Source organism: Macaca nemestrina, chromosome 14 (genome assembly GCF_043159975.1).
Source record: "Macaca nemestrina isolate mMacNem1 chromosome 14, mMacNem.hap1, whole genome shotgun sequence".
Taxonomy (NCBI): Eukaryota; Metazoa; Chordata; class Mammalia; order Primates; family Cercopithecidae; genus Macaca; species Macaca nemestrina.
In genome coordinates, this window is record NC_092138.1 from 3,403,325 (window position 1) to 3,423,316 (window position 19,992).

General features: G+C 41.3%; 1 long non-coding RNA gene across 1 annotated transcript in view; it reads right to left on the reverse strand.

Moving 5' to 3' along the window:
• Positions 1-19,992, reverse strand: part of LOC105498902 (uncharacterized) — a 279,709-nt gene that overhangs the window by 58,179 nt on the left and 201,538 nt on the right. The window contains exons 5-6 of the long non-coding RNA XR_011612302.1: positions 8,164-8,373; positions 3,319-3,372 (exon numbers count right to left, since the gene is read on the reverse strand). This is a non-coding gene — a long non-coding RNA (uncharacterized lncRNA). The remainder of the gene's footprint in view (positions 1-3,318; positions 3,373-8,163; positions 8,374-19,992) is intronic.

The following is a 19,992-nucleotide window of genomic DNA, read 5'->3' on the forward strand; positions in this document are numbered from 1 at the left end:
AATGGAACAATAGAATAATAAAATCATGTTAATATCAGTGGGAAGGTGTAGCTTCGGTTCTCAGTGTCCAGGCTGAGATGGTTCTCTTGGTTCTTGATTTAATAGCTGATCTTCTGTAGAAAAATGTACAGCTGTCACTGCCCTGCTTCCTCTGTGTATTAATTTATGACTATGATCAAAGGCACAAAAGCAATATAAGTATGATCTGGACAGAAAAAAAGAAGTATTTGGCAGCTAACTATGAAGAAAATAGAGTATTCTCATGGCTGCTTTCATTACTATCACCGTGTACATTGCTGAAAGTAGAACATGAGCAGAAAACAATCATTTTCAAATTTAAAACATACTTTGCTGTCTACTTATGACATGCTAATAAGGTAACAAATTCTTATCAATCATGTTTGAAAAGGACACAAATAGAACACAGTACTTGCCATTTTAGTGACTGTCAGATTTCTTGTGACAACTGAGAATGTTAATTTTATAGTAAACTTGCCATTACTCCGTATGTAGTTCATCATGATGTCTTCTGAAGCCGTTTCAATCATGGCCTGGTGTTAAATACCTATGCAATGCTGCTTTTATCAATGCAATGCATGCAATGCCCATAAAACTCATGTCTTTTAAAACTAGTTTGTAGCAAGAAATCTTTAAGACATCACCAGTTAAGTGTGAAATAACACAGAATACTCTCTCATAATTTTTAAATCTTTAAATATTAATTTCAACATCAAACACATCAAAACATTGTGGTACCACATTTTTTAACATGATTAACTTGATAGCTAATACAAATCAATGTGAATGTAAATATATAAGAAATGACATAGGTAAGATAATAAACATCTGATTATTTGCTCAGCAAATATTTTCTTACCAACTTTACAAACCTCTTTTTTTTGCATTATTTTGAAACATTTACTTTTGTTAGAGTCAGTGAAGCAAGTAACATTTGAATTTGAAAATAAACTAAACTGTGATTTGTGGAACAGGTTTTCATTTCACTGTTGGCCAAGATTTTTGAAATAAATGACACATATACTGCAACCAATTAAATTTGAGATAATTTGATAATTAAATTTGAGATATGACTTTGACCAAATTTATCAAAATGTATTATAATAACTTTTTAAATAATCGCATTTTTATTCATGTGCTATGTTAAATAAAAATTATGGGAGGCCATTGTTTTAGACTGAGATCCTGCACTAGGCCCCAGTAGATCAGACTCAACAAAAATGTAGTCACTTATGCTAAATGCCACATAATCAAACTGAAACTTTAAGAAACTAGACAGGTCCCAGAACAGAGCAGTTTTTTCTGAAGACAGGAACTTCCGGTCTACATGAGTCAGTGCAAAAAGGAACTCCCCTCTGCTTTAACCCTTACAACAAATTAACCTGGATTAACCTGATGTTAACCAATCAGCTTTTTGTCTGTTGTTTTGTTTAATTGTTCTCATTTTACAAAACCTACTGTTCTTCCGTTGTCTGTGGAAGCTCTCATCCTATTTTGCAGAATGAAGGCTCCCCTGATTCATGAATCACAAATAGAAGCCAATTACATCTATAACAAAATTTGTTCTAATTTTGTCTTTTAAAAAGTTATCGTCATAGGCCAGGCACAGTGGCTCAAGGCTATAAGCCCAGCACTTGGAAGGTCAAGGTAGGCAGATTGCTTGAGCCCAGGAGTTTGAGACCAGCCTGGGCAACATGGTAAAACACAACCTCTACAAAAAATAACCAGATATGGTGGCATGTGCCTGTAGTCCCAGCTACTCCAAAGGCTGAGGTGGAAGAATCACTCGAGCCCAGGAGGTCAAGGCTGCAGTGAGCCATGATCACTACAACCTGGGCAACAGAGCAAGACTCTGTCTCAATAAACAAACAAACAAACAAACAAACAAAAAAACCAGTTATCATCATAAATTTTGTTTTTATTAAGAAAGGGCAACTTAACACTTTCTTAGCTCTTGAGGATGTAGATTGGTTATCTAACATATATTAATGTCTCGACTATTTTATTATCTTTTAAAAATATGTTTGTGTAGAATATGGAGTGAATTAAGTTAAAATCCAGATAAATATTTTCATTATCTTGCAAAGTTTCCAAAATGCTACGTGTTTTTGCATGTAATTATTTACAACTTATTTTTAACACATTACTTCAGCCTATTAGGGATCCAGTGACATAGCCTGGATGTTTGTCTCCTAAACCTCATGTTGAAATTTGAATCCCAGTGTTGGAGGTGGGGCCTAATGGGAGGCGTTAGGGTCATGGGAGCAGACGCCTCATGAAAAGATTGTTGGCCTCCCTGGGGAGAGGGGATGAATGCGCTCTCTCTGTTAGTTCCCAAGAAAGCTAGTTGCTGTGAAGAGCCTGGAGCCCCCTTCCCCTCTCTCGCCTCTTTTCTCACTATGTGATCTCACTACACGCTGGCTTCCCTTTGCCTTCTGCCATGTGTGGAAGCAACCTGAGGAATTCAGCAGAAGCTGAGTAGATGCTGGTGCCATTCTTCCTGTATGGGCTGCAAAATCTTTTTTTAATATACATTTTTAAGTTTCAGGAAATTTTTTTTTTTGAGACTCAGTCTCGCTCTGTCGCCCAGGCTGGAGTGCAGTGGCACCACATCAGCTCACTGCAACCTCTGCCTCCCGTGTTCAAGCAATTCTCTGCCTCAGCCTCCAGGGTAGCTGGGATTACAAGCGCCCACCACCGTGCCCGGCTAATTTGTGTGTGTGTATTTTTAGTAGAGATGGTGTGTCACCATCTTGGTCAGGCTGGTCTTGAACTCCTGACCTTGTGATCCACCCACCTCGGCCTCCCAAAGTGCTGGGATTACAGATGTGAGCCACCGCGCCCAGCACAGGAATTTTTTTATAGCAACACAAATGGGTTAAGATATTCAACGCAATAGTTCCTGCCAAAAAATACTTTGCCATCCCATGTCACGTTATAGACTTGAGGAGAAAGGACGTTTAGAAGGCATAAAGACATTTACAAGCACAGTAGTCCCTGTTCTTATTAAAACACATGATGCTCTAGCTAAGTAGTTGCTCTGATTCTGTAAATGACTGCCCCAGCACACCTCTGGCCTTCAGGTTTATTCTGTTTTCCCAGCACAGCACAGTTTTGCTAACTTGTAAAACTCCAATTTCTCATTTAAAAACATCAGATTTCTGCTTTTTCATAAAAAGAAATCAGAGAAGACCTGATCACACTGGGAGGTATCCCTTATAGGGTACGACTATCCCCTTTCAATGAGCCAGGCTCTGTCCTGAGAGACACCATTCCCTCCCAGCTCCATTTACTCCTTACCTCTCCTTGGAGACTTTTACCCGCTATCATTTTTAGCCACTCTGTTGCCTTTGCCTGCAAGAGAAGATTAGGCATATAATTAACATTTCAGTAACAGATCAGGCAGAGTCAGAATGAGGGCTTTTGAAACACGTCGCAGTGTTCATTTACAAGTGATTAGTGGTGGCCACAGGACTGGCTGTCTCTGATTTGCCTTGCTTTAGGGAAGCCATTTTTGTCTTCCCTCTACTTCTGGCTATTGGAATGTTTCCATGTTCCAGCATATGGCACACTTAGTTTCTGAGGTTTTTGCTCCCAGGAAAAGAGAAAGTCCCCAAACTTAATTTTATCCTGGGAAAAGTGCATCTAAACCTTTAATTCAGAGCAGATTATCACTAATCTTAGCATAGTCAGACCTAAGCAGGCAATATTTAGAGACAGACAAACCTTGAAATAATAGCAACTGGCTATTGTATCTCTACTAAGCACTCGCCTCAAGCGTAGACATGGTTTTCTCCTATAAATCTCACCCCTAGGAGTTGGCAATTTGTCCTAGGTCAGGATAATATTAGTTTAGCACTCACAATAAGTTTTTCTGGAAATTTAGAATGGTTACAGAAGTTTCTTTTCTTAGGAATAAATATAAACTATTTTCCTCCCACTATGTTCTGTGTGTCATTGTGGCTGGTGAATGAAGAAGGGACAGACACTTTGGGAGGCCGAGGTGGGCAGATCATGAGGTCAGGAGATCGAAACCATCTTGGCCAACATGGTGAAACCCCATCTCTACTAAAGATACAAAAATTAGCTGGGCGTGGTGGTGCGTGCCTGTAATCCCAGCTACTTGGGAGGCTGAGGCAGGAGAATCTCTTGAACCAGGGAGTTAGAGGTTGCAGTGAGGTGAGATTGTGCCACTGCACTCCAGCCTGGCGACAGAACAAGACCCCGTCTCAAAAAAAAAAAAAAAAGGACAGAAAGAAAGAGAGCAATTTCTCCCTCAAAGCTTCCATACTCCCTTCATCTGCAATGCATATGGACATGTGAACACTTTCCTTCACTACTGGACTTAACAGACTGACACATGAGGGGGCAGGCATCACCCTCCCTGCAAGGCAACACAAGAAATGATTCAAGGTGAGGCAGAGGACAGGTGATATTCCTGACCCGGCTCTGAACTTTGCTGGCTGAGTGACCATGGATGAATGGCTAATCCACCATAATTCCCGTCTTTAAACTGAGATTTTAGAATGGGTTGTGTTGTAGAGTAGAAGAGCCATTACGAAAAACATTATGGAGGTTCCTCAAAATCTTGAATATGACCCAGCAATCTCACTCGTGGGCATATATAGAAAGAAAATGAAATCAGTATGTCAAAGAGACATCGTCACATTTACTACAGTGTTACTTACAACAGCCAAGATATGCAATCAGCCTAAGTGTTCATCAATGAATACATGGATTTTTCAGATGTGGTATATATACGCAGTGGAATACTATTGAGCCAAAAAACACAGAGAAATCCTGTTATGTTCAACAACATCGATGAACCCAGAGGACATTAGGTTAAGTGAAATAAGTTCGGCAAAGAAAGAGAAATATTGCATGATTTCACTCATATGTAGAATCTAAAAGTTGGGCCGGGTGTGGTGGCTCACGCCTGTAATCCTAGCACTTTGGGAGGCCGAGGAGGGTGGATCACCCTAGGTCAGGAGTTTGAGAACAGCCTAGTCAACATGGCAAAATCCTATCTCTACTGAAAATACAAAAGTTAGCCAGGCTTGGTGGCACATGCCTGTAATCCCAGTTACTTGGGAGGCTGAGGAAGAAGAATCACTTGAACCCGGGAGGTGGAGGTTACAGTGAGCCGAGATTGCACCACTGCACTCCAGTGTGACAGGAGCTAGACTTCATCTCAAAAATAAATAAATAAATAAATAAAGTTTATGTCATAGAAGTAGAAAGTAAAATCGTTGTTACCAGAGACTGGGATGTTGGTGGCAATGGGAAGATACTGGCTGAAAGATATATAATTACACTTAGATAGTTAAATGTCCAGAAAAAGCAAATGTATAGAGACGGAAAGAAGATAAGCAATCACCTGGGGCCGAGGGATGGTGAGGAGAGGATAGATGGAACGAGGAGAGAAATGAGGAAAGAGTACTAAAGGTCATGGGGTTTCTTTTTTGGGTGATGAAAATGTCCTAAAAGTAAGTGTGGTGATGGCTGCACAACCCCTGAACATACTAAAAGCCACTGGATTGTATGCTTTAAATGCATGAATTGTATGATATGTGAATTATATCCCAATAAAGCTATTTTTTAAAAATGGTTGTGATGAGGAGTGATGCCTATGAAACATTTAACGTAGTGCCATATACAGTGACAACTCGGTAATATTTAGTTATTTGTATTATCATGCCATCTCCAAGACACTTGCCACTAGTCTCTAGAGTACCGCAAGTAAAACTATGTGGAATCTTCCACTTGCTCCAGCGTCCACTCTTTGGCAATGGTGTGGTCTATAAAATAGAATGTCCTCTTTCAGACTTGGAAGTGGAAGGAAGCTGCACACATTTGAAAGAAAATCGTCTAATTAAATTCATTATCTTTATGACATAGAGATATGGAAAATGGATGTAAATGCAGGAGCTTTGTTTTTAAAAGTTGAATGATAAATTCTGCTGAAATACAATGTCATTCACTGTGTAGGCAAATAGCATCTATAAAAAGTTAGGCAGAGGGATGTGTACATCTATTAAGATATTCTAGAATGACTTTTTAAAGGTTATGCCGTAAAAATGCCACCAGGTGTTAGAAATAGATCAAACTGTGTCAAACAGTTTGGGGAGTTATTTTGGCCATCTTTTTCCTCCACAGCCCTTTTTTTTGTGATGAGGTCTCACTCTGTCACCCAGGCTGTACTGCAGTGGCGCCATCTCCCTTCACTGCAAGCTCCGCCTCCTGGGTTCACGCCATTCTTTCGCCTCAGCCTCCTGAGTAGCTGGGACTACAGGCACCCGCCACCGCGCCCGGCCAATTTTTTTGTATTTTTAGTAGAGATGGGGTTTCACCGTGTTAGCCAGGATGATCTTGATCTCCTGATCTTGTGGTCTGCCCACCTTGGCCTCCCAAAGTGCTGGGATTACAGGCCTGAGCCACTGTGCCCGGCCTCCTCCATAACCCTTCTAACAGAAGCACCAAATGACACCTCTAGAAGAAGCAATTACAACTCTTTCCGTTTTTCATCATACCTCTAAATTATGGGATGCCATTTGATGGTTTATTTCAGTGGTCTGTTGTTGTTCTACTTGGTGGTCTATTTCATTGTAAAGTATATCTTTTATGACTTGTAAACCACTGGACTACAGAGTCATGATAATTTCTAAATTTTGCTGGCTGACCTAGCAAAATTATAGACTCACAGTCTATAAATAGTCTGACTTTATGTCACTCCTATAAATGTTGTCAGGATAGAGTCAAGTAAATTATTAGAAAATAATCCTGTATTTTTTCTAATCAAGCATAATGATTTTTATCTTTTTGCAAGTTTAGAGTAACTTTTTCTTGGATAAATGCTTCTCTTGACCTTGACACTCTCTGAAGATTTGTTTTGTGTGCCAAATTGTATTACTGTTCCCAATTATTTGCTGTCCTCCAAGTAAGAGGATTATACATCCCTGACACAATGGAGTCGGGATTTGTCATGTGACTTGCTGTAGCCTGTGGAATGTGAAGAGAAATGCCGAAAGGCACTGCTGTCCACAAGCCCCCATTCTGCCCTTAATGGCCAGGGAGCACATCAGATATAAATTAGGTTGTTCAGCTCACCGCCTGCCTCCCTCCAAGCAAACATTATGGTGATATGCAGAATAATGCTAGGAATCTTAAAGGTTTGGTCATTTTCTTTTCTCATTTTCAGAGCTTTGTATGCTGTTGACCCATATTGTTTTTAAAACTTTGCCACTTAGGATAGATTTGCAGCAACCCATAGGAAAAACATTTTAAAAATAATATATAAGTCAATTATCTAAGAGGTATCATTTAAAAGATTTTAAAACACTAAAAGGAATGGGAGGAAAGTTATCTACCGATTTGTTAAATGATGCCAAAGAAAATAGACTGGAGAAAAATGACTAACAACAAATACAGCATCCTCTTTCATATTTTAATATTCTACATATTAGATTTAATGATGATCAGGTATTTGAGAGTATATTTATTGTCATAAGTTAGGCATAAATGTTTGTATAGACACACTGATATATTAGTGCTTTTGTGTGATTGCATACCATTATCTACATTTAGTTTTTGTGAACTGTATGTAGTTCACATATATGTCACATGTCATGCATGTGATTTTTTTGTATTTTTAGTAGCGACAGGGTTTCACCATGTTAGCCAGGATGGTCTGGGTCTCCTTATCTTGTGATCTGCCCGTCTCTGCCTCCCAAAGTGCTGGGATTACAGGTGTAAGCCACCACACCTGGCCTGTTTTTCCTCTTTTTAAAGACTTCATAGACTTGGAACACACATATTAACTCTGTGATTTTTTTTTTAAACTATTATTGTTCAACTTGAGTTTTTGAGATTCAGGCATGCTGATGCATGTCATTAATGTACTTAATTTTCACTGCTATATGATATTCCACTGAATGCATCTGCCACATTTTATTTATCCATTTTATGGTTTTTAGGCATTTTAGTTGTTTATTTTTCCTTTTTTTGCTTTCATAAAAAATGTTTCTATGAATATTTTAGTTTGTAACATCTTTTCCCAGTGACTCTTGGATTTTCCTATTCACAACCTATTTAACTAAGTTTACTGGTTTGAACAGAGAACTTTGGGAGACAACCAACGTGGCTTACTTTATCAGACCGGATGGTGGTTAGGGGAACTGATGTGCACGTCAGTCAGGTCAGTTGTACACACAGACATAGCCTTTTCTCAAAGATGCTTATGACCAGCCCCAGGCCATTGTTGCTGAGAAGTCCTTTAGAGACCATGGGTCCGATTTTCTCTTCTCAAATACGGAGCCAATGCATTTTCAAAAACAACTGTCATGTTAATGTAGCTTCCTATGAGAAACAAGTGAATTAAAGAGTTAAAAATTAATCCTGTTATAGATGAGCTTGTTTTATTGCTGCATTCCTTCTTTTTCTGTAATGATTTTATATGAGTGCTGAGAGGCAGAAATGGAGATGAGGGTTGAGAATTTGCAGTTCTTTTCTTCCCAACTAACTTATAAATTTAGAATGACCTAAATTTAACGACAACAGCTGTAAACTCTAATCTGAGTACTATATTATAATTTCAACCACTGAATGAAACTAGACATGTTATGTTGACGTAAGAGCAACATTTTCAGGGAAGGGTGAAGAATGTGGACTATTTTAAAAACTAAAGGCATACAGCAGGCTACAGCAAACACCAATCTGCTGACATCAGATAAAGACAAACTTCATTTCTGTAAAAGGAAACTTCAGGGAGAAAAGTTTAGGGCAAACCACCAGCTGATATAGTTTGGATGTCTGTCGTTTCCAAATCTCATGGTGAGACGTGATCCTCCATGTTAGAGGTGGAGCCTGGTAGGAGGTGTTCGGGTCATGGGGTGGAGCCCTCATGAATGGTTTGATGCCCTCCTCATGGTAATGAACAAGCCCTCTGTGCATTAGTTCACACAAAAGCTGGTTGTTTAAAGGAGTCTAGGCCCGGCACAGTGGCTCACGCCTGTAATCCCAGCACTTTGGGAGGCCGAGGCTGGCGGATTGATTGAGCTTAGGAGTTCAAGACCACCCTGGGCAACATGGTAAAGCCCATCTCTACTAAAATACAAAAAAGTAACTAGATGTGGTGGCGCACACCTGTAGTCTCAGCTACACGGGAGGCTGAGGCACAAGCATTGCTTGAGCCCTGGAGGCAGAGGTTGCAGTGAGCCGAGATTGCACTACTGCACTCCACCTGGGGCTACAGAGTGAGACTCTGTCTCAAATAAATAAATAAATAAATGGCATCTCTCTTGCTCCCTCTCTTACCATGTGATACACCAGCTCCCACTTTGCCTTCTGCAATGATTGTAAGCTTCCTGTGGACTCAGCAAAAGCAGATACTGTCATTATACTTTTTGTACAGCCTGAACCAAATAAACCTCTTTTCTTTATAAATTACCTAGTCTCAGATATTTCTTTATAGCAACACAAAATGGACTAACACACCAGCAGACATGGTGTTCTTGTTCTCAAAGCCAAGGAGGGCAGATCACCTGAGGTCAGGAGTTTGACAACAGCTTGGCTAACATGGCAAAACCCCATCGCTCCTAAAAATACAAAAATTAGCTGGGCGTGGTGGTAGGCACCTGTAATCCCAACTACTCTGGAGGCTGAGGCAGTAGAGTCGCTTGAATCCAGGAGGCGGAGGTTGCAGTGAGCTGAGATTGTGCCACTGCACTCCCACCTGGGTGACAGAGCAAGACTCTATCTCAAAAAAAAAAAAAAAAAAAAAGATTATTATAATCACAAACTTTAATTTACAGATATGACCTCTTTGTGCAGGGACCTCCCAGCCCCTATGTCTATTTACAGAATCCCCAGCTTTGAACTCACTAAAAGAGGGCAACTTAGTTTCAGGTAGCTGGAACAGAAGCCCTCATATCACGTGCTGACTTCATTGTTCTTTATATCTAATCCCAGGTATACCTTGTATAGACTCTGTTACAAGGTGAGATAAGTGAGGTACTCCCCTTAGGAACACAATTAAATGGGAAAGCACAAAACTTAACAGTCAAAATAAATAATGCTTTAATACATTATTTTAAAATATTAAAATTAATACAAAAAAATCACCATGAGCAAATACTAAAATTTAGACAACAGGATCTGAGCCTGCCCTTTTGCAACTCACCTTGTTCATCTCACCTTAATTCCTATTAATTTACCTCTCAGTTAGTTTCCAGCAGGACAAAATTCGTTGGACTTGGTATGAAGATTCAATCCATACCTTGCAGAAATATTTGGTCTAAGAAGGCTATTTCATCCAGGAAGAGGTCATTTATTAAGTTTAATTCTCCCATGATGTCTTCAAGGCAACAAATACAGTCTGAGACCCTCTATGACCAGTTTTTGCCACTTTCCAATTATTTTGTCACTACACAGCCAATCATAATCTGTTGTAAGATTTTACTACAATTGACGACTTAATCCTGCTGTCATGATTAGGATGATTACATAGCTTTCTTCATTCAAATTGGGACATTCTTTCTTTGAAAGGAGTGCTATCGAAATCATGCCAGGACTAATGGGACTGACTTGGACAAGGCAGTATTGTTTTTGGTATGCGCTATTATATTTTGACCATGTTCTTGTCTCATGGATGACGTTATTAGCATAAGAATGGTCACTTTCAAAAAGCAGCATTTCTGGGAAGCTGAAGGAGGAGAATGGCATGAACTCGGGAAGCAGAGCTTGTGGTGAGCCAAGATCGTGCCACTGCACTCCAGTCTGGGCTACAGAGCGAGACTCTGTCTCAAAAATAAATAAATAAATAAAAAATAAAAATAAAAAAGTAACATTTCCTACATATTGCATTCCATTTTTCAGTTACCTGTCCCTTTGACTTTTAAAACTTTTTTTCTTAGTCTGTGTTTATATCTTCGTGATGTTTCTGTCAGACAGCAGGCTGCACTGCAGCATGTTGTGCACAGAGTTTTGCATTCGTGCCATCCTTTTATACTTATTTATTTATTTAGACGGAATCTCACTCTTGTCACCCAGGCTGGAATGCAGTGGCACGATCTCGGCTCACTGTAACCCCCACCTCCCGTGTTCAAGCGATTCTCCTGCCTCAGCCTCCTGTGTAGCTGGGACTACAGGTGCCCACCACCACGCCTGGCTAATTTTGTATTGTTAGTAGAGACAGGGTTTCACCATGTTAGCCAGGCTGGTCTTGAACTTCTGACCGTAGGTGATCCACCTGCATCGGCCTCTCAAAGTGCTGGTGTTACAGATGTGAGCCACCACCCTGGCCTTATGCCATTCCTTGAAATTTATGTTTGTGGCATATCTTTGACTTACTCGATAATACGTCTTGTACCATCGTGCTGGAAATGCTAACTCGTGTTCAGAATTTCCGCATCCTTCTTAAGTGAAACTTTGCCAAGCAAGTAAACCTATGATAATACAGTAATGAAATCTTATCCCAGTATCTCATTTCTAGTGTCATAATAGTGACAATTAATCTTGTCATCTTCAGAGGGGCTTAACCTCACTGATTCTGTCAGTAGTAATGGACACATTTAATTCAGCAGGAAGTTCTGTCTTAAAGCTCATTCTGTTTCTCCTGTGTGGAGAGTGAGGACAAGCTTCTGCACAAGGGCCGATTAGCAGAACTTTTGATATTCTGAAAACAGTTACTGTCCCTCTCTTGCTCTTTGTCTTGCTCTGTATGTGTATGTGTGACACACACATATATTTAATATGTTTATATAAATATTAACATATATTTAAGATTTTCCAGTCCTTATCTCAATGCTCTTGATTGACAATGAGGGGCAGTGAAAGTCATCTGCAGAGATATACAAAGTTTACATTAACTGTATCCAGATTTAGAGTTTTTTTAATCATTTGAACTCTGAGTTTCAACATTTTTTTAAAGCAATAAATGAAAGGCTTCAGAGTGCAAAAATTTTTAATATGAGATTAAATTGAAAACCTCAAACTCTCTGCAGTGGTTTTAAATATGATGCAGGCTTCTACTCTAAAGATATGAAATCTAGATTATTAAAGTATTACTAGAATATGACTTTAGCTGTTAATTAAAAAATCTAAAAATACAACAGGTTTTATGACAATTCTGAGGGGAAAAACACACTGTGGATTGTGTAGGAGTTAAAGGCTGAATCTTCATTTCCTACTCTCTGAAATTGTATCCGTGATTGACAACCACAATATAAAGAAAGATTAATGCAGAATATGTCAGTATAGTAGATAAATTCCACACTTCATAAAACATTTTTTCACAGAGATTAAAAAAATAGAACATTATCAAGAGAACACAACCCCTGGGTAATAAATGTTAATATTTACATCAATATGTAATATAATATAAATATTAATATTTAAATGACAGTGGAGATAACCTAAGGAAAAACTATCAATTTGACAGGGCCACAGGGTGGCTCAGATATTTGGTCAAACGTTATTACGTGTGTCTGTGAGGGTGTTTTTTGAAAGATTAACATTTGAATCTCTAGCTGAGTAAAGCCCACTGCACTCCCCAATGTGGATGGTCCTCATCCTCTTGCTAGGAGGCCTGAATAGAACAAAAAGGCTGACCCTCCCACGAGTAAGGCGGAGCTCCTTTTGCCTGACTGTGTGAGCTGGGACATTGGTCTTTTCCTACCTTCTTAAATGAACTAAAACATTGGCTCTTCTTGAGCCTCAAGGCTGCAAGCTTTTGAAGGGTACCTTACCTCTGCTGGGTCTCCAACTTGCTGACTCCAGATTTCCATACTAATCAGCTTCCGTATTTACTTGAGCCAATTCTCAATTCTTTAGACAGTCCCCAACTTACAATGGTTCAAAACGATTTTTCAGCTAATGATGGTGCGGGCTGTTTTGTTTTTAATAAACTGACAATGACTTTGGCTAACATAATAAAGATTGCACTTTGTTTTTTACCTTCAACACAATACTTAATAAATTACATTAAATATTCACCACTTCATTATAAAATACATTTTGTGTTAGATGATTTGGCCCAACTGTATGCTAAATGTATGCTAATGTAAGTGTTCTGAGCATGTTTAAGTTAGGCTAAGCTATGAGGTTCAGTAGGTTAGCTATATTAAATGCGTTTTCAACTTGTCAGAGACGTGTGAACCAGAGCAACTCCATCTTAAATAGGAGCTGGGTAAAATGAGGCTGAAACCTCCTGGGCTGCATTTCCAGATGGTTAAGGCATTGTAAGTCTTAGAATGAGATAGGAGGTCAGCACAAAATACAGCTCATAAAGACCTTGCTGATAAAACAGGTTTCAGTAAAGCAACCCGTCAACACCCACCAAAACCAAAATGGCGACAAGAGTAACTCCGGTCGTTCTCATTGCTACACTCCCACTGTGTCCAGAATTGGTGTGTTCTTGGTCTCACTGACTTCAAGAATGAAGTCGCGGACCCTCGCAATGAGTGTTACACTTCTTAAAGATGGTGTGTCCAGAGTTCCTTCAGACATTCAGATCTGTCTGAACTTCTTCCTTCTGGTGGGTTCGTGGTCTTGCCCTCAGAAATGAAGCTGCAGACCTTCGTGGTGAGTGCTACAGCTCTTAAAGGCAGTACGTCTGCAGTTGTTCGTTCTTCCCGGTGAATTCTGGGTCTCACTGGCTTCAGGAGTGAAGCTGCAGACCTTGGCGGTGAGTATCACAACCCTTAAAGGCCCCATGGACCCAAAGAGTGAGCAGCAGCAAAACTTACTGCAAAGAGTGAAACAGCAAAGCTTCCACATACCGCCTGGTTAGGGCTGGCAGCCTACTTTTATTCCCTTATCTGGCTCCACCCACATCCTGCTGATTGGTCCATTTTGACAGAGTGCTGATTGGTGCATTTACAATCCTTGAGCTAGACACAGAGTCACAGAGTGCTAGTTAGCTAGAGTACAGAGTTAGCTAGATACAGAGTACCAATTGGTGTATTTACAAACCTTGAGCTAGACACGGAGTGCTGATTGGTGTATTTACAAACCCTGAGCTAGATACAGAGTGCTGATTGGTGCATTTACAATCCTTGAGCTAAACAGAGTGCTAGATGGAAAAGTTCTCTAACTCCACACTAGTTTAGCTAGATACAGAGTGCTGATTGGTGCACATAAGATCCTCCCGCTAGATATAAAAATTCTCCAAGTCCCCATCCAGTTCAGAAGCCCAGCTGGCTTCACCCAGTAGATCCTGCACCAGGGCTGCAGGTGGAGCTTCCCGCCAGTCTGGAGCCACACCTGCACTCCTCAGCCCTTGGACTGTCAATGGGACCCGGCAGCAGGGAGCAGGGAGCAGGGGGCAGCACCCTTAGGGGAGGCTCAGGCCACGTGGGAGCCCACTGCAGTGGGGGAGCTCAGGCATGGCAAGCTGCAGGTCCTGAGCCCTGCGCCGCGGGAAAGCAGCTAAGGCCCGGTGAGAATTTGAGTGCGGCAGCGGTGGGCGGCACTGCTGGGGGACCCGGAGCAACCTCCGCAGCTGCTGGCCGGGGTGCTAAGACCCTCACTGCCCTGGGCTGGTGGTGCCGGCTGGCAGCTCTGTGTGCGGAACCCACCCAGCCCGCGCCCCTGCCCACCGGAACTTACACTGGGCTGCGAGTGCAGCCCCGGTTCCTGCTGGTGCCTCTCCCTCCACACCTCCCCACAAGCAGAGTGAGGCAACTCCGGCCTCAGTCAGCCCAGAGAGGGGCTCCCACAGTGCCATGGCAGGCTGAAGGGCTCCTCAAGCACTACCAGAGTGGACACAGAGGCCAGAGGCGGAAGAGGCGCTGAGAATGAGGGCTGCTAGATTGTCACCTTTCACCACAGGCACCATGACAGTTTACAAATGCTATGGCAACATCAGAAAGTTACCCTATATGGTCTAAAAGGGGAAGGATGAATAATCCACCATTGTTTAGCAAATCATCAAGAAATAAGCATAAAAATGGGCAACCAGCCTGGTGTGGTGGTTCACGCCTGTAATCCCAGCACTTTGGGAGGCTGAGGCAGGTGGATCACGAGGTCAGGCGTTTGAGACCAGCCTTACCAACATGGTAAAACCCTGACTCCACTAAAAATAAAAAAAAATTAGCCAGGCGTGGTGGTGCATGCCTGTCATCCCAGCTACTCAGGAGGTGAGGCAGGAGAATCGCTTGAGCCTGGGATGGGGAGGTTGCAGTAAGCCTAGATAGCGCCACTGCACTCCAGGCTGGGCAACAGAGCGAGACTCCATCTCAAAAAGAAAAAGGGGCAACCAGCAACCCTTGGGACTGCTCTAAGGAGTAGCCATTATTTTATTCCTTTACTTTCTTAATAAACTTACTTTTCACTTTGCACTGTGGACTCGCCCTGAATTCTTTCTTGCACAAGATCCAAGAACCCTCTCTTGAGGTCTGGATCTGGACCTCTTTCCTGTAACAAACTTATGATGGGTTTATTGGGACATAACCCCATTGTAAGTTGAGGAACATCTCTGTGTGTGCGTGTGTGTGTGTGTGTGTGTGTGTGTGTGTCTATGTCTGTGTAGACAGACAGAGATAGATACAGAGAGAGATAGTACTCTAGAGAAACCTTACTGATAATATATGTAGAACAAACAAACAAAACAAAACCATTTCTATATTACGTCAAACCTAACTTGTTGCTTTCCACTCTGGTATTATTGTTGAATAAATGAACAAATGCCACACAATTACAAAATGATAATTTTTCCATTTTTATAACCAATTCAATCAGAAAAGCAATCTTATGGATATTATGGTCCACCTCATAAAAGCATATTTTATTTTTTTACTTTGTAGAGTAGGTACTGTCAATAAACATTAATCTGAAAATTATGATGGCCATACTAGCTCTAGTTTATGAATCATGTTTGGTCAACTAATAGAAGGATATAATTTCTACTTGGCCAAGCCCAGTGGCTCACATCTGTAATCCTTGCACATTGGGAGGTCAATGGGGGAGGATCACTTGAGCCCAGGAGTTCAAAACCAACCTGGGCAACATTTCTACAAAAAAATGTAAAAATTTGCCAGGCACAGTGGCACGCCTGTGGTTCCAACTACTAGGGTGGCTGAGGTGGGAGGATCATCTGAGCCTGGGAGGTGGATGGAGGCTGCAGTGAGATCTGATCACATCACTACACTCCAGCCTCAGCAAAAAAGTGAGACCTCACCTCTCAAAAAACAAATCATTTATATGGACTTAGTTCCTTTACCATGAAATAATGCCCCATATGTGCACACTCCATTGATTTATAGGAAAAAATTGATGCAAGGATGAGGGATGCATAAAGGAAGAATTTCCCCAGTATCTCTCAATCTTTTTTTTTTTTTTTTCTGAGACTGAGTGTCGCTCTATTGTCCAGGCTGGGGTGCAGTGGCGCGATCTGGGCTCACTGCAACCTCTGCCTCTGGGGCTCAAGCAATTCTTTCTGCTTCAGCCTCCAGAGTAGCTGGGATTGCAGGCATCTGCCACCTCACCCAGCTAAATTTGTTTGTATTTTTTAGTAGATACAGAGTTTCACCATGTTGGCCAGGCTGGTCTTGAATTCCTGCCCACAGGTGATCTGCCCGCCTAGGCCTCCCAAAGTGCTGTGATTACAGGTGTGAGCCACTGTGTCTGGTCCAGTATTTCTCAATCTTGATTTTGGGGTTAGAGACTTCTTGGCTCCGACTTTGTGACCACGTTCACTCGTTATCTCCACGCCCGCTCTGGAGGAGTGAGGCTAGGGAAGCCTCCAGCTGCTGGCTCACTAGGGAGCACTCACAGGGGGAGGGAGCAGACTCTGCCCTCCAGGTGGTTTTAGGTCCACATCTGTGGAGGGCCAGGAGCTGGTAACTACTCTGTGATGCACTTTGAATTTTCTCCACTGTAACTCCTTCGTTGGATATCTTGTCAGTTCACTCACAAATGATATGTTGTATTTGTGTTAGAACAGTACATCCTAAAGTGGCATTTTACATGTAGCTGCTTTGTGCATTTATCTTGTATAATATAAAACTATTATCCTTAAAAAATGTCATTTAAGTACAAGCTTAAAAAAGACTTTCAGAAGTAGTTGCCAATTTAGGGATACACCTGGGATATGACATTATTCTTTTTAATCAAAATTTTAGCCCCATGGAAAATGCAGCAGTAGACGCTTTAAATGACAGTGACACAAATCATATCCTTTTATGTTTGGGTAGGTTTTAACTTCTAAAATCATCTCTTACCTCATTCGCCTACTTTTAAGGAAAAAAATTTCATTTTGCCTTGGCATGTCATGACTGCTGACATGATTTCCAACATGCCATTAAATAGAATCAACTTGAAGAAGGAAGGTGGGAAGGAAGTGGAGGGAGAAAAGCCAGTTATCAGAGGCTCTGGTAAACATTTGATAGGAATTACTATCTCCCTTAGTCCTCAAAAAACTCCACACACCAGATATTGTGCATCTTGCAAAAGCGGAAACACAAAGCAGAAAGGTCAAGCAACTTGCCTCTTTTTTCACTGTTAAGGAGAGCAGAGCACAGCCTCAGGTTCAGGCCCTAGTTCCAGAGCCCCTGTTCTAACCACTGTTTGCGGCTGCCCACCCGCAGAACATGCTGGCATACTGTGCAGAGGCAAAGGCAACATTTTACTGAAATGTCAGGGGCTTATGTTATTGGCATACTACAGACAACCTTCTTCATGGCTCCAATTTTGCTTCAAATTATAGAAAATGCACAGTAGGCTGGGGATGGTGACTCACACCTGTAATGCTAGCACTTTGGGAGGCTGAGCTGGGAGGATCACTTGAGGCCAGGAATTCGAGACCAGCATGGGCAACAGAGAGAGAGTGTCTCTACCAAACAAAACAAGTGCACAATAGTTCCACATATACATTTTACATCTGACAGAAACTGTAAGAAACGAGAATCTGGACCACCTCCACCTAAGATTGTGCAGCCCCTGGTTACAAAGATGTGACTGAATATTTCTGTGGGACTCTCAGGTTGCTGGTTCTCATTTCCATTCTGATCTCTGCATCGTTCCACTTTCATGCATTGTATTGTGCACTATGTAAATTGCAACCATTTGGGAAAACGAACAAAAATAAGTATTTTTGCAGCTAATTATAAAGTTTTTATTTTTAATTCACCTCATTTCAATGGGGAAATGAGTATAAGATACAAAAAAGAGTCATGAATAAAACATGTATAATTGGTATTTCTACATGAACACAAATGCATGAGTATGTTGTTCAATTGTTTGGCCCAAGTAATACTTTTATTTCTGAGAGTCTTTGCAGTCAAAGAAAGGTTGAAACATGATCAATTACAAGACGCTCAAGGTTAATAATAGAATTTAGAAAAAGCAATGGACAGGGATGCTGCATGGCAAAATTGTTGTAGAGATCAGATATCAGCCCCAATTTTCTTTTTTTTTAGTACAATGATGATGATGATGTTAATAATCATTCTTAACATTTACTGAGTATTAATATTATGTCTCCACTATTGCAGCACTTTGCATGCATTAACTCATCTCATGTTCACAGAAGCCCTAGGAGGTAATACATCAGTAATATTTGCATTTTACAGAGGCAGGAAGGCAGAACTGCCAAGGTCACAAGGTATATTCGTTTGCTAGAGACATCATAACAAAGTGCCACAGACTGGGTGACTTAAACAACGGGCATTTTTTGTCTGACAGTTCTGCAGGACAGAAGTCTAACATTAAGGTGTCGGCAGGGTTGGCTCCTCCTGAAGGCTATGAAGGAAGTATGTATTCCAGGCCTCTTTCCTGGTTTTGTAGACACCTGTCTTCTTTGGTCTCTTCACATCATCTTCCTTCTACGTGTGTCTGTCTCCACCTTTCCCTTTTTACAAGGATATTAGTCAAATTGGATTAGGGTCCCACCCCAACAACCTCATTTTAACTCCCATGTAAAGACCCTATGTCCAAGTAAGTCCTTGGTTCTGCAGTACTCAGTGTTTAAAAATTCAACATATGGGCCAGGCACGGTGGCTCACACCTGTAATCCTAGCACTTCGGGAGGCTGAGGCAGGCGGATCACCTGAGGTCAGGAGTTCGAGACAAGCCTGAGCAACATGGCAAAGCCCCATCTCTACTAAAAGTACAAAAAGTAGCCGGGCATGGTGGCAGGCGCCTGTAATCCCAGCTACTCAGGAGGTGAGGCAGGAGAATCACTTGAACCCAGCAGTCAGATGTTGCAGTGAGCCGAGATCGCACCACTGCACTCCAGTCTGGGTGACAGAGCAAGACTCTGTCTCAAAAAAACTAAATAAATAAAAGTTCAGCATTTGATTTCTGCGAGATGCATGGTTCAACCTCTAACACACGGCCAGGAGATTTGCACACAGGCAGCCCGGCTCTGCACCCAGACTCAGGGCTACTCAGAGTGTGGTCTGTGATCTGCGACCTCAAATGCCACCCCCAGTTTCCCTTAGTTCTTTGAACACTTTTTTTCAATAAGTCTTTAGGAAGATAAAATAATGTAGGTAATTCATTCAAAGTAAGCATGTAGCTCCATTAATGACATGAATGAATTCTGTCCTGTTTTTGTTGGATTATTTTATTCTTCCCCTTTATTTGTCCTCCGTGGACGTTAAATCAGTCCTGTTGGGTGATATAAAAAGGGCGAGTGTGATCTCAGGGCTCTTGGGGAGCGGGTCAACAGCATGACAGCATCAGTCAGTCAGTTTCTCACAGGAGCCATCGGCTTCCTGCGGCTTCTTCCCCGGCCTTCCTTCCTGCTGCTCCACAGGGGCTGCTGCATGGGAGATGCTGCCCTGCTGAGCTGTCATTTAAACTTATTCTGACGATTAAAAAGGCCCATCACTTGCAGATACTAATCCCCTATCATGAACATAGTAAAATATTTACATGAACAAATTAAAATATTCTATTCAATTATGATTCAGAATAAATTAAAATACTGTAGAAGTATGTTTTATGTAAATATTTTCTTTTGTTCTGGATTTTAAT